This window comes from Rhinoderma darwinii (assembly GCF_050947455.1).
Source record: "Rhinoderma darwinii isolate aRhiDar2 chromosome 5 unlocalized genomic scaffold, aRhiDar2.hap1 SUPER_5_unloc_17, whole genome shotgun sequence".
Lineage (NCBI taxonomy): Eukaryota > Metazoa > Chordata > Amphibia > Anura > Rhinodermatidae > Rhinoderma > Rhinoderma darwinii.
This window is the reverse complement of record NW_027461773.1, coordinates 305782-317805: the sequence shown is the minus strand read 5'-3', so window position 1 is coordinate 317805 and position 12024 is coordinate 305782. Positions and strand designations below refer to the sequence as shown.

At 47.8% G+C, this 12024-nt stretch overlaps 8 non-coding genes across 8 annotated transcripts; all 8 read left to right on the top strand.

The window, feature by feature from the left end:
* Nucleotides 1–301: 301 nt before the first annotated feature.
* Nucleotides 302–492, top strand: LOC142686228 (U2 spliceosomal RNA). Its single transcript, XR_012855596.1, has one exon. It is a non-coding gene; the product is annotated as a U2 spliceosomal RNA (small nuclear RNA).
* A 1296-nt stretch (nt 493–1788) lies between these two features.
* Nucleotides 1789–1979, top strand: LOC142686227 (U2 spliceosomal RNA). Its single transcript, XR_012855595.1, has one exon. It is a non-coding gene; the product is annotated as a U2 spliceosomal RNA (small nuclear RNA).
* Nucleotides 1980–3260: 1281 nt separating this feature from the next.
* LOC142686226 (U2 spliceosomal RNA) lies at nt 3261–3451 on the top strand. The gene has a single exon (XR_012855594.1). It is a non-coding gene; the product is annotated as a U2 spliceosomal RNA (small nuclear RNA).
* Nucleotides 3452–4751: 1300 nt separating this feature from the next.
* LOC142686225 (U2 spliceosomal RNA) lies at nt 4752–4942 on the top strand. The gene has a single exon (XR_012855593.1). It is a non-coding gene; the product is annotated as a U2 spliceosomal RNA (small nuclear RNA).
* A 1288-nt stretch (nt 4943–6230) lies between these two features.
* On the top strand, nt 6231–6421 carry LOC142686223 (U2 spliceosomal RNA). The gene has a single exon (XR_012855591.1). It is a non-coding gene; the product is annotated as a U2 spliceosomal RNA (small nuclear RNA).
* A 1296-nt stretch (nt 6422–7717) lies between these two features.
* On the top strand, nt 7718–7908 carry LOC142686435 (U2 spliceosomal RNA). Its single transcript, XR_012855782.1, has one exon. It is a non-coding gene; the product is annotated as a U2 spliceosomal RNA (small nuclear RNA).
* Nucleotides 7909–9208: 1300 nt separating this feature from the next.
* Nucleotides 9209–9399, top strand: LOC142686090 (U2 spliceosomal RNA). The gene has a single exon (XR_012855470.1). It is a non-coding gene; the product is annotated as a U2 spliceosomal RNA (small nuclear RNA).
* Nucleotides 9400–10684: 1285 nt separating this feature from the next.
* Nucleotides 10685–10875, top strand: LOC142686077 (U2 spliceosomal RNA). The gene has a single exon (XR_012855459.1). It is a non-coding gene; the product is annotated as a U2 spliceosomal RNA (small nuclear RNA).
* Nucleotides 10876–12024: the final 1149 nt, after the last annotated feature.

The following is a 12024-nucleotide window of genomic DNA, read 5'->3' as shown; positions in this document are numbered from 1 at the left end:
GGTGGCTGTGGGCATGCACTTGCTGCCGCTGCCAGTGTTTATCTGCATGGCAGCAGGGCATTTGGGCGTTGCCAGGAAGGCGTTTTTATGTAGATTCCTCCTCTTTCAGCACTGCATTGTGGTGCAAGCAAAAGAAGCAAATCCTGTCTGGCTTCCTCTCCGGCCTTTATTCACCTCCCGTGTAGCTGTGAGTGTGTGAGCCTGCAGGGCCCCATGGAATTGCCTAGAAGTAGGCTGAATCGCTGCAAGGGCTGAACAGCAGTATCGGGCAGGCTCGGGCAACGCGCGGCCCGTTCGGGTTATCGCTTCTCGGCCTTTTGGCTAAGATCAAGTGTAGTATCTGTTCTTATCAGTTTAATATCTGATACGTCCCCTATCTGGGGACCATATATTAAATGGATTTTTAGAACAGGGAGATGGAAATAGAGCTTGCTCTGTCCACTCCACGCATTGACCTGGTATTGCAGTATTTCCAGGACCGGTGCACCCTTTCCTTATGTGTTGACTAAAAGCAGATTCCAAAAGTGTTTTTTGTCTTTGCTATTGTTTCTGTCTTTCTGAAGGGATCTCCCCTTTTAATCCCATTATTTCAACACCTGTTGGACAATGCATGAGTGATAATGAGCTCATTGATTAAATGCAATTAATGAATAGATTGCCACCTCTTGTTGTGTGTCGTCTGTGTTTCTGTGTTTCCGGCATTTCACATTGGAACACCTCATTCACCTTCCTTGTCTTCTCTCCGCCCTCCCTTTTAGGTAAGTTAAAGAGCTGCACCTGAGCCAGCCACTGATTGATTGATTGATTGATTGATTGATTGATTGATTGATTGATTGATTGATTGATTGATGCAGCACAACAGTCAAATAGTGGAGTGGAGTAGGGGAACAGCAAACAGCCAATAAAGCAGCCCGCCCGCTCGCCTGCCCGCCACAATGGACCTACCTGTGTACACTAGATGGATGTGATGGAATGTACTGTCGTCCCTACATTTCAAGAAGAAGTAAGAATTGCAGTTGCAACAAAGCCTTGCTTGCCTACAAAGAGAGCAGCAATTTGGATTTGTTACTATGTTACCTAGAAGAATAACAAACTGTGCAAGGATGGAGGTTGTAGGAGCAAGGAGAAGTTGTCTGTAAAGTTGGTGGATGCCTATTTTCCATTTTGCAGTCCCTTGTCTCCCTCTTGTGGCCTCCTGGAGGCAACTAGCTGTGCAAAAAAAAGACAGCCTGGCGGCCGGCTGTTGCAGTGTTGCCCTCTCAGGCAACACTGAGTGACTGACTGAGCCTCACCGTCTTATATAAAGATCAGACGGAACTTTGCACGTGTCATAGTGGAGCCCTCAGGATTCCAGAGCCAGCTTTCTGACATCATAATGGGGCCTCAGAGATAAAAGCCTGGGCCCAGGCAGTGTTGGTCAGTGCTGCTCAGCAGGCAGCACTGGACTGGACTGGATTACAGCTGATACAAGGTGTGAAGGAACAAGGGGTGGCTGTGGGCATGCACTTGCTGCCGCTGCCAGTGTTTATCTGCATGGCAGCAGGGCATTTGGGCGTTGCCAGGAAGGCGTTTTTATGTAGATTCCTCCTCTTTCAGCACTGCATTGTGGTGCAAGCAAAAGAAGCAAATCCTGTCTGGCTTCCTCTCCGGCCTTTATTCACCTCCCGTGTAGCTGTGAGTGTGTGAGCCTGCAGGGCCCCATGGAATTGCCTAGAAGTAGGCTGAATCGCTGCAAGGGCTGAACAGCAGTATCGGGCAGGCTCGGGCAACGCGCGGCCCGTTCGGGTTATCGCTTCTCGGCCTTTTGGCTAAGATCAAGTGTAGTATCTGTTCTTATCAGTTTAATATCTGATACGTCCCCTATCTGGGGACCATATATTAAATGGATTTTTAGAACAGGGAGATGGAAATAGAGCTTGCTCTGTCCACTCCACGCATTGACCTGGTATTGCAGTATTTCCAGGACCGGTGCACCCTTTCCTTATGTGTTGACTAAAAGCAGATTCCAAAAGTGTTTTTTGTCTTTGCTATTGTTTCTGTCTTTCTGAAGGGATCTCCCCTTTTAATCCCATTATTTCAACACCTGTTGGACAATGCATGAGTGATAATGAGCTCATTGATTAAATGCAATTAATGAATAGATTGCCACCTCTTGTTGTGTGTCGTCTGTGTTTCTGTGTTTCCGGCATTTCACATTGGAACACCTCATTCACCTTCCTTGTCTTCTCTCCGCCCTCCCTTTTAGGTAAGTTAAAGAGCTGCACCTGAGCCAGCCACTGATTGATTGATTGATTGATTGATTGATTGATTGATTGATTGATTGCAGCACAACAGTCAAATAGTGGAGTGGAGTAGGGGAACAGCAAACAGCCAATAAAGCAGCCCGCCCGCTCGCCTGCCCGCCACAATGGACCTACCTGTGTACACTAGATGGATGTGATGGAATGTACTGTCGTCCCTACATTTCAAGAAGAAGTAAGAATTGCAGTTGCAACAAAGCCTTGCTTGCCTACAAAGAGAGCAGCAATTTGGATTTGTTACTATGTTACCTAGAAGAATAACAAACTGTGCAAGGATGGAGGTTGTAGGAGCAAGGAGAAGTTGTCTGTAAAGTTGGTGGATGCCTATTTTCCATTTTGCAGTCCCTTGTCTCCCTCTTGTGGCCTCCTGGAGGCAACTAGCTGTGCAAAAAAAAGACAGCCTGGCGGCCGGCTGTTGCAGTGTTGCCCTCTCAGGCAACACTGAGTGACTGACTGAGCCTCACCGTCTTATATAAAGTTCAGACGGAACTTTGCACGTGTCATAGTGGAGCCCTCAGGATTCCAGAGCCAGCTTTCTGACATCATAATGGGGCCTCAGAGATAAAAGCCTGGGCCCAGGCAGTGTTGGTCAGTGCTGCTCAGCAGGCAGCACTGGACTGGACTGGATTACAGCTGATACAAGGTGTGAAGGAACAAGGGGTGGCTGTGGGCATGCACTTGCTGCCGCTGCCAGTGTTTATCTGCATGGCAGCAGGGCATTTGGGCGTTGCCAGGAAGGCGTTTTTATGTAGATTCCTCCTCTTTCAGCACTGCATTGTGGTGCAAGCAAAAGAAGCAAATCCTGTCTGGCTTCCTCTCCGGCCTTTATTCACCTCCCGTGTAGCTGTGAGTGTGTGAGCCTGCAGGGCCCCATGGAATTGCCTAGAAGTAGGCTGAATCGCTGCAAGGGCTGAACAGCAGTATCGGGCAGGCTCGGGCAACGCGCGGCCCGTTCGGGTTATCGCTTCTCGGCCTTTTGGCTAAGATCAAGTGTAGTATCTGTTCTTATCAGTTTAATATCTGATACGTCCCCTATCTGGGGACCATATATTAAATGGATTTTTAGAACAGGGAGATGGAAATAGAGCTTGCTCTGTCCACTCCACGCATTGACCTGGTATTGCAGTATTTCCAGGACCGGTGCACCCTTTCCTTATGTGTTGACTAAAAGCAGATTCCAAAAGTGTTTTTTGTCTTTGCTATTGTTTCTGTCTTTCTGAAGGGATCTCCCCTTTTAATCCCATTATTTCAACACCTGTTGGACAATGCATGAGTGATAATGAGCTCATTGATTAAATGCAATTAATGAATAGATTGCCACCTCTTGTTGTGTGTCGTCTGTGTTTCTGTGTTTCCGGCATTTCACATTGGAACACCTCATTCACCTTCCTTGTCTTCTCTCCGCCCTCCCTTTTAGGTAAGTTAAAGAGCTGCACCTGAGCCAGCCACTGATTGATTGATTGATTGATTGATTGATTGATTGATTGATTGATTGATTGATTGATTGATTGATGCAGCACAACAGTCAAATAGTGGAGTGGAGTAGGGGAACAGCAAACAGCCAATAAAGCAGCCCGCCCGCTCGCCTGCCCGCCACAATGGACCTACCTGTGTACACTAGATGGATGTGATGGAATGTACTGTCGTCCCTACATTTCAAGAAGAAGTAAGAATTGCAGTTGCAACAAAGCCTTGCTTGCCTACAAAGAGAGCAGCAATTTGGATTTGTTACTATGTTACCTAGAAGAATAACAAACTGTGCAAGGATGGAGGTTGTAGGAGCAAGGAGAAGTTGTCTGTAAAGTTGGTGGATGCCTATTTTCCATTTTGCAGTCCCTTGTCTCCCTCTTGTGGCCTCCTGGAGGCAACTAGCTGTGCAAAAAAAAGACAGCCTGGCGGCCGGCTGTTGCAGTGTTGCCCTCTCAGGCAACACTGAGTGACTGACTGAGCCTCACCGTCTTATATAAAGTTCAGACGGAACTTTGCACGTGTCATAGTGGAGCCCTCAGGATTCCAGAGCCAGCTTTCTGACATCATAATGGGGCCTCAGAGATAAAAGCCTGGGCCCAGGCAGTGTTGGTCAGTGCTGCTCAGCAGGCAGCACTGGACTGGACTGGATTACAGCTGATACAAGGTGTGAAGGAACAAGGGGTGGCTGTGGGCATGCACTTGCTGCCGCTGCCAGTGTTTATCTGCATGGCAGCAGGGCATTTGGGCGTTGCCAGGAAGGCGTTTTTATGTAGATTCCTCCTCTTTCAGCACTGCATTGTGGTGCAAGCAAAAGAAGCAAATCCTGTCTGGCTTCCTCTCCGGCCTTTATTCACCTCCCGTGTAGCTGTGAGTGTGTGAGCCTGCAGGGCCCCATGGAATTGCCTAGAAGTAGGCTGAATCGCTGCAAGGGCTGAACAGCAGTATCGGGCAGGCTCGGGCAACGCGCGGCCCGTTCGGGTTATCGCTTCTCGGCCTTTTGGCTAAGATCAAGTGTAGTATCTGTTCTTATCAGTTTAATATCTGATACGTCCCCTATCTGGGGACCATATATTAAATGGATTTTTAGAACAGGGAGATGGAAATAGAGCTTGCTCTGTCCACTCCACGCATTGACCTGGTATTGCAGTATTTCCAGGACCGGTGCACCCTTTCCTTATGTGTTGACTAAAAGCAGATTCCAAAAGTGTTTTTTGTCTTTGCTATTGTTTCTGTCTTTCTGAAGGGATCTCCCCTTTTAATCCCATTATTTCAACACCTGTTGGACAATGCATGAGTGATAATGAGCTCATTGATTAAATGCAATTAATGAATAGATTGCCACCTCTTGTTGTGTGTCGTCTGTGTTTCTGTGTTTCCGGCATTTCACATTGGAACACCTCATTCACCTTCCTTGTCTTCTCTCCGCCCTCCCTTTTAGGTAAGTTAAAGAGCTGCACCTGAGCCAGCCACTGATTGATTGATTGATTGATTGATTGATTGATTGATTGATTGATTGATTGATGCAGCACAACAGTCAAATAGTGGAGTGGAGTAGGGGAACAGCAAACAGCCAATAAAGCAGCCCGCCCGCTCGCCTGCCCGCCACAATGGACCTACCTGTGTACACTAGATGGATGTGATGGAATGTACTGTCGTCCCTACATTTCAAGAAGAAGTAAGAATTGCAGTTGCAACAAAGCCTTGCTTGCCTACAAAGAGAGCAGCAATTTGGATTTGTTACTATGTTACCTAGAAGAATAACAAACTGTGCAAGGATGGAGGTTGTAGGAGCAAGGAGAAGTTGTCTGTAAAGTTGGTGGATGCCTATTTTCCATTTTGCAGTCCCTTGTCTCCCTCTTGTGGCCTCCTGGAGGCAACTAGCTGTGCAAAAAAAAGACAGCCTGGCGGCCGGCTGTTGCAGTGTTGCCCTCTCAGGCAACACTGAGTGACTGACTGAGCCTCACCGTCTTATATAAAGATCAGACGGAACTTTGCACGTGTCATAGTGGAGCCCTCAGGATTCCAGAGCCAGCTTTCTGACATCATAATGGGGCCTCAGAGATAAAAGCCTGGGCCCAGGCAGTGTTGGTCAGTGCTGCTCAGCAGGCAGCACTGGACTGGACTGGATTACAGCTGATACAAGGTGTGAAGGAACAAGGGGTGGCTGTGGGCATGCACTTGCTGCCGCTGCCAGTGTTTATCTGCATGGCAGCAGGGCATTTGGGCGTTGCCAGGAAGGCGTTTTTATGTAGATTCCTCCTCTTTCAGCACTGCATTGTGGTGCAAGCAAAAGAAGCAAATCCTGTCTGGCTTCCTCTCCGGCCTTTATTCACCTCCCGTGTAGCTGTGAGTGTGTGAGCCTGCAGGGCCCCATGGAATTGCCTAGAAGTAGGCTGAATCGCTGCAAGGGCTGAACAGCAGTATCGGGCAGGCTCGGGCAACGCGCGGCCCGTTCGGGTTATCGCTTCTCGGCCTTTTGGCTAAGATCAAGTGTAGTATCTGTTCTTATCAGTTTAATATCTGATACGTCCCCTATCTGGGGACCATATATTAAATGGATTTTTAGAACAGGGAGATGGAAATAGAGCTTGCTCTGTCCACTCCACGCATTGACCTGGTATTGCAGTATTTCCAGGACCGGTGCACCCTTTCCTTATGTGTTGACTAAAAGCAGATTCCAAAAGTGTTTTTTGTCTTTGCTATTGTTTCTGTCTTTCTGAAGGGATCTCCCCTTTTAATCCCATTATTTCAACACCTGTTGGACAATGCATGAGTGATAATGAGCTCATTGATTAAATGCAATTAATGAATAGATTGCCACCTCTTGTTGTGTGTCGTCTGTGTTTCTGTGTTTCCGGCATTTCACATTGGAACACCTCATTCACCTTCCTTGTCTTCTCTCCGCCCTCCCTTTTAGGTAAGTTAAAGAGCTGCACCTGAGCCAGCCACTGATTGATTGATTGATTGATTGATTGATTGATTGATTGATTGATTGATTGATTGATTGATGCAGCACAACAGTCAAATAGTGGAGTGGAGTAGGGGAACAGCAAACAGCCAATAAAGCAGCCCGCCCGCTCGCCTGCCCGCCACAATGGACCTACCTGTGTACACTAGATGGATGTGATGGAATGTACTGTCGTCCCTACATTTCAAGAAGAAGTAAGAATTGCAGTTGCAACAAAGCCTTGCTTGCCTACAAAGAGAGCAGCAATTTGGATTTGTTACTATGTTACCTAGAAGAATAACAAACTGTGCAAGGATGGAGGTTGTAGGAGCAAGGAGAAGTTGTCTGTAAAGTTGGTGGATGCCTATTTTCCATTTTGCAGTCCCTTGTCTCCCTCTTGTGGCCTCCTGGAGGCAACTAGCTGTGCAAAAAAAAGACAGCCTGGCGGCCGGCTGTTGCAGTGTTGCCCTCTCAGGCAACACTGAGTGACTGACTGAGCCTCACCGTCTTATATAAAGTTCAGACGGAACTTTGCACGTGTCATAGTGGAGCCCTCAGGATTCCAGAGCCAGCTTTCTGACATCATAATGGGGCCTCAGAGATAAAAGCCTGGGCCCAGGCAGTGTTGGTCAGTGCTGCTCAGCAGGCAGCACTGGACTGGACTGGATTACAGCTGATACAAGGTGTGAAGGAACAAGGGGTGGCTGTGGGCATGCACTTGCTGCCGCTGCCAGTGTTTATCTGCATGGCAGCAGGGCATTTGGGCGTTGCCAGGAAGGCGTTTTTATGTAGATTCCTCCTCTTTCAGCACTGCATTGTGGTGCAAGCAAAAGAAGCAAATCCTGTCTGGCTTCCTCTCCGGCCTTTATTCACCTCCCGTGTAGCTGTGAGTGTGTGAGCCTGCAGGGCCCCATGGAATTGCCTAGAAGTAGGCTGAATCGCTGCAAGGGCTGAACAGCAGTATCGGGCAGGCTCGGGCAACGCGCGGCCCGTTCGGGTTATCGCTTCTCGGCCTTTTGGCTAAGATCAAGTGTAGTATCTGTTCTTATCAGTTTAATATCTGATACTTCCCCTATCTGGGGACCATATATTAAATGGATTTTTAGAACAGGGAGATGGAAATAGAGCTTGCTCTGTCCACTCCACGCATTGACCTGGTATTGCAGTATTTCCAGGACCGGTGCACCCTTTCCTTATGTGTTGACTAAAAGCAGATTCCAAAAGTGTTTTTTGTCTTTGCTATTGTTTCTGTCTTTCTGAAGGGATCTCCCCTTTTAATCCCATTATTTCAACACCTGTTGGACAATGCATGAGTGATAATGAGCTCATTGATTAAATGCAATTAATGAATAGATTGCCACCTCTTGTTGTGTGTCGTCTGTGTTTCTGTGTTTCCGGCATTTCACATTGGAACACCTCATTCACCTTCCTTGTCTTCTCTCCGCCCTCCCTTTTAGGTAAGTTAAAGAGCTGCACCTGAGCCAGCCACTGATTGATTGATTGATTGATTGATTGATTGATTGATTGATTGATTGATTGATTGATTGATTGATGCAGCACAACAGTCAAATAGTGGAGTGGAGTAGGGGAACAGCAAACAGCCAATAAAGCAGCCCGCCCGCTCGCCTGCCCGCCACAATGGACCTACCTGTGTACACTAGATGGATGTGATGGAATGTACTGTCGTCCCTACATTTCAAGAAGAAGTAAGAATTGCAGTTGCAACAAAGCCTTGCTTGCCTACAAAGAGAGCAGCAATTTGGATTTGTTACTATGTTACCTAGAAGAATAACAAACTGTGCAAGGATGGAGGTTGTAGGAGCAAGGAGAAGTTGTCTGTAAAGTTGGTGGATGCCTATTTTCCATTTTGCAGTCCCTTGTCTCCCTCTTGTGGCCTCCTGGAGGCAACTAGCTGTGCAAAAAAAAGACAGCCTGGCGGCCGGCTGTTGCAGTGTTGCCCTCTCAGGCAACACTGAGTGACTGACTGAGCCTCACCGTCTTATATAAAGTTCAGACGGAACTTTGCACGTGTCATAGTGGAGCCCTCAGGATTCCAGAGCCAGCTTTCTGACATCATAATGGGGCCTCAGAGATAAAAGCCTGGGCCCAGGCAGTGTTGGTCAGTGCTGCTCAGCAGGCAGCACTGGACTGGACTGGATTACAGCTGATACAAGGTGTGAAGGAACAAGGGGTGGCTGTGGGCATGCACTTGCTGCCGCTGCCAGTGTTTATCTGCATGGCAGCAGGGCATTTGGGCGTTGCCAGGAAGGCGTTTTTATGTAGATTCCTCCTCTTTCAGCACTGCATTGTGGTGCAAGCAAAAGAAGCAAATCCTGTCTGGCTTCCTCTCCGGCCTTTATTCACCTCCCGTGTAGCTGTGAGTGTGTGAGCCTGCAGGGCCCCATGGAATTGCCTAGAAGTAGGCTGAATCGCTGCAAGGGCTGAACAGCAGTATCGGGCAGGCTCGGGCAACGCGCGGCCCGTTCGGGTTATCGCTTCTCGGCCTTTTGGCTAAGATCAAGTGTAGTATCTGTTCTTATCAGTTTAATATCTGATACGTCCCCTATCTGGGGACCATATATTAAATGGATTTTTAGAACAGGGAGATGGAAATAGAGCTTGCTCTGTCCACTCCACGCATTGACCTGGTATTGCAGTATTTCCAGGAGCGGTGCACCCTTTCCTTATGTGTTGACTAAAAGCAGATTCCAAAAGTGTTTTTTTGTCTTTGCTATTGTTTCTGTCTTTCTGAAGGGATCTCCCCTTTTAATCCCATTATTTCAACACCTGTTGGACAATGCATGAGTGATAATGAGCTCATTGATTAAATGCAATTAATGAATAGATTGCCACCTCTTGTTGTGTGTCGTCTGTGTTTCTGTGTTTCCGGCATTTCACATTGGAACACCTCATTCACCTTCCTTGTCTTCTCTCCGCCCTCCCTTTTAGGTAAGTTAAAGAGCTGCACCTGAGCCAGCCACTGATTGATTGATTGATTGATTGATTGATTGATTGATTGATTGATTGATGCAGCACAACAGTCAAATAGTGGAGTGGAGTAGGGGAACAGCAAACAGCCAATAAAGCAGCCCGCCCGCTCGCCTGCCCGCCACAATGGACCTACCTGTGTACACTAGATGGATGTGATGGAATGTACTGTCGTCCCTACATTTCAAGAAGAAGTAAGAATTGCAGTTGCAACAAAGCCTTGCTTGCCTACAAAGAGAGCAGCAATTTGGATTTGTTACTATGTTACCTAGAAGAATAACAAACTGTGCAAGGATGGAGGTTGTAGGAGCAAGGAGAAGTTGTCTGTAAAGTTGGTGGATGCCTATTTTCCATTTTGCAGTCCCTTGTCTCCCTCTTGTGGCCTCCTGGAGGCAACTAGCTGTGCAAAAAAAAGACAGCCTGGCGGCCGGCTGTTGCAGTGTTGCCCTCTCAGGCAACACTGAGTAACTGACTGAGCCTCACCGTCTTATATAAAGTTCAGACGGAACTTTGCACGTGTCATAGTGGAGCCCTCAGGATTCCAGAGCCAGCTTTCTGACATCATAATGGGGCCTCAGAGATAAAAGCCTGGGCCCAGGCAGTGTTGGTCAGTGCTGCTCAGCAGGCAGCACTGGACTGGACTGGATTACAGCTGATACAAGGTGTGAAGGAACAAGGGGTGGCTGTGGGCATGCACTTGCTGCCGCTGCCAGTGTTTATCTGCATGGCAGCAGGGCATTTGGGCGTTGCCAGGAAGGCGTTTTTATGTAGATTCCTCCTCTTTCAGCACTGCATTGTGGTGCAAGCAAAAGAAGCAAATCCTGTCTGGCTTCCTCTCCGGCCTTTATTCACCTCCCGTGTAGCTGTGAGTGTGTGAGCCTGCAGGGCCCCATGGAATTGCCTAGAAGTAGGCTGAATCGCTGCAAGGGCTGAACAGCAGTATCGGGCAGGCTCGGGCAACGCGCGGCCCGTTCGGGTTATCGCTTCTCGGCCTTTTGGCTAAGATCAAGTGTAGTATCTGTTCTTATCAGTTTAATATCTGATACGTCCCCTATCTGGGGACCATATATTAAATGGATTTTTAGAACAGGGAGATGGAAATAGAGCTTGCTCTGTCCACTCCACGCATTGACCTGGTATTGCAGTATTTCCAGGAGCGGTGCACCCTTTCCTTATGTGTTGACTAAAAGCAGATTCCAAAAGTGTTTTTTTGTCTTTGCTATTGTTTCTGTCTTTCTGAAGGGATCTCCCCTTTTAATCCCATTATTTCAACACCTGTTGGACAATGCATGAGTGATAATGAGCTCATTGATTAAATGCAATTAATGAATAGATTGCCACCTCTTGTTGTGTGTCGTCTGTGTTTCTGTGTTTCCGGCATTTCACATTGGAACACCTCATTCACCTTCCTTGTCTTCTCTCCGCCCTCCCTTTTAGGTAAGTTAAAGAGCTGCACCTGAGCCAGCCACTGATTGATTGATTGATTGATTGATTGATTGATTGATGCAGCACAACAGTCAAATAGTGGAGTGGAGTAGGGGAACAGCAAACAGCCAATAAAGCAGCCCGCCCGCTCGCCTGCCCGCCACAATGGACCTACCTGTGTACACTAGATGGATGTGATGGAATGCACTGTCGTCCCTACATTTCAAGAAGAAGTAAGAATTGCAGTTGCAACAAAGCCTTGCTTGCCTACAAAGAGAGCAGCAATTTGGATTTGTTACTATGTTACCTAGAAGAATAACAAACTGTGCAAGGATGGAGGTTGTAGGAGCAAGGAGAAGTTGTCTGTAAAGTTGGTGGATGCCTATTTTCCATTTTGCAGTCCCTTGTCTCCCTCTTGTGGCCTCCTGGAGGCAACTAGCTGTGCAAAAAAAAGACAGCCTGGCGGCCGGCTGTTGCAGTGTTGCCCTCTCAGGCAACACTGAGTGACTGACTGAGCCTCACCGTCTTATATAAAGTTCAGACGGAACTTTGCACGTGTCATAGTGGAGCCCTCAGGATTCCAGAGCCAGCTTTCTGACATCATAATGGGGCCTCAGAGATAAAAGCCTGGGCCCAGGCAGTGTTGGTCAGTGCTGCTCAGCAGGCAGCACTGGACTGGACTGGATTACAGCTGATACAAGGTGTGAAGGAACAAGGGGTGGCTGTGGGCATGCACTTGCTGCCGCTGCCAGTGTTTATCTGCATGGCAGCAGGGCATTTGGGCGTTGCCAGGAAGGCGTTTTTATGTAGATTCCTCCTCTTTCAGCACTGCATTGTGGTGCAAGCAAAAGAAGCAAATCCTGTCTGGCTTCCTCTCCGGCCTTTATTCACCTC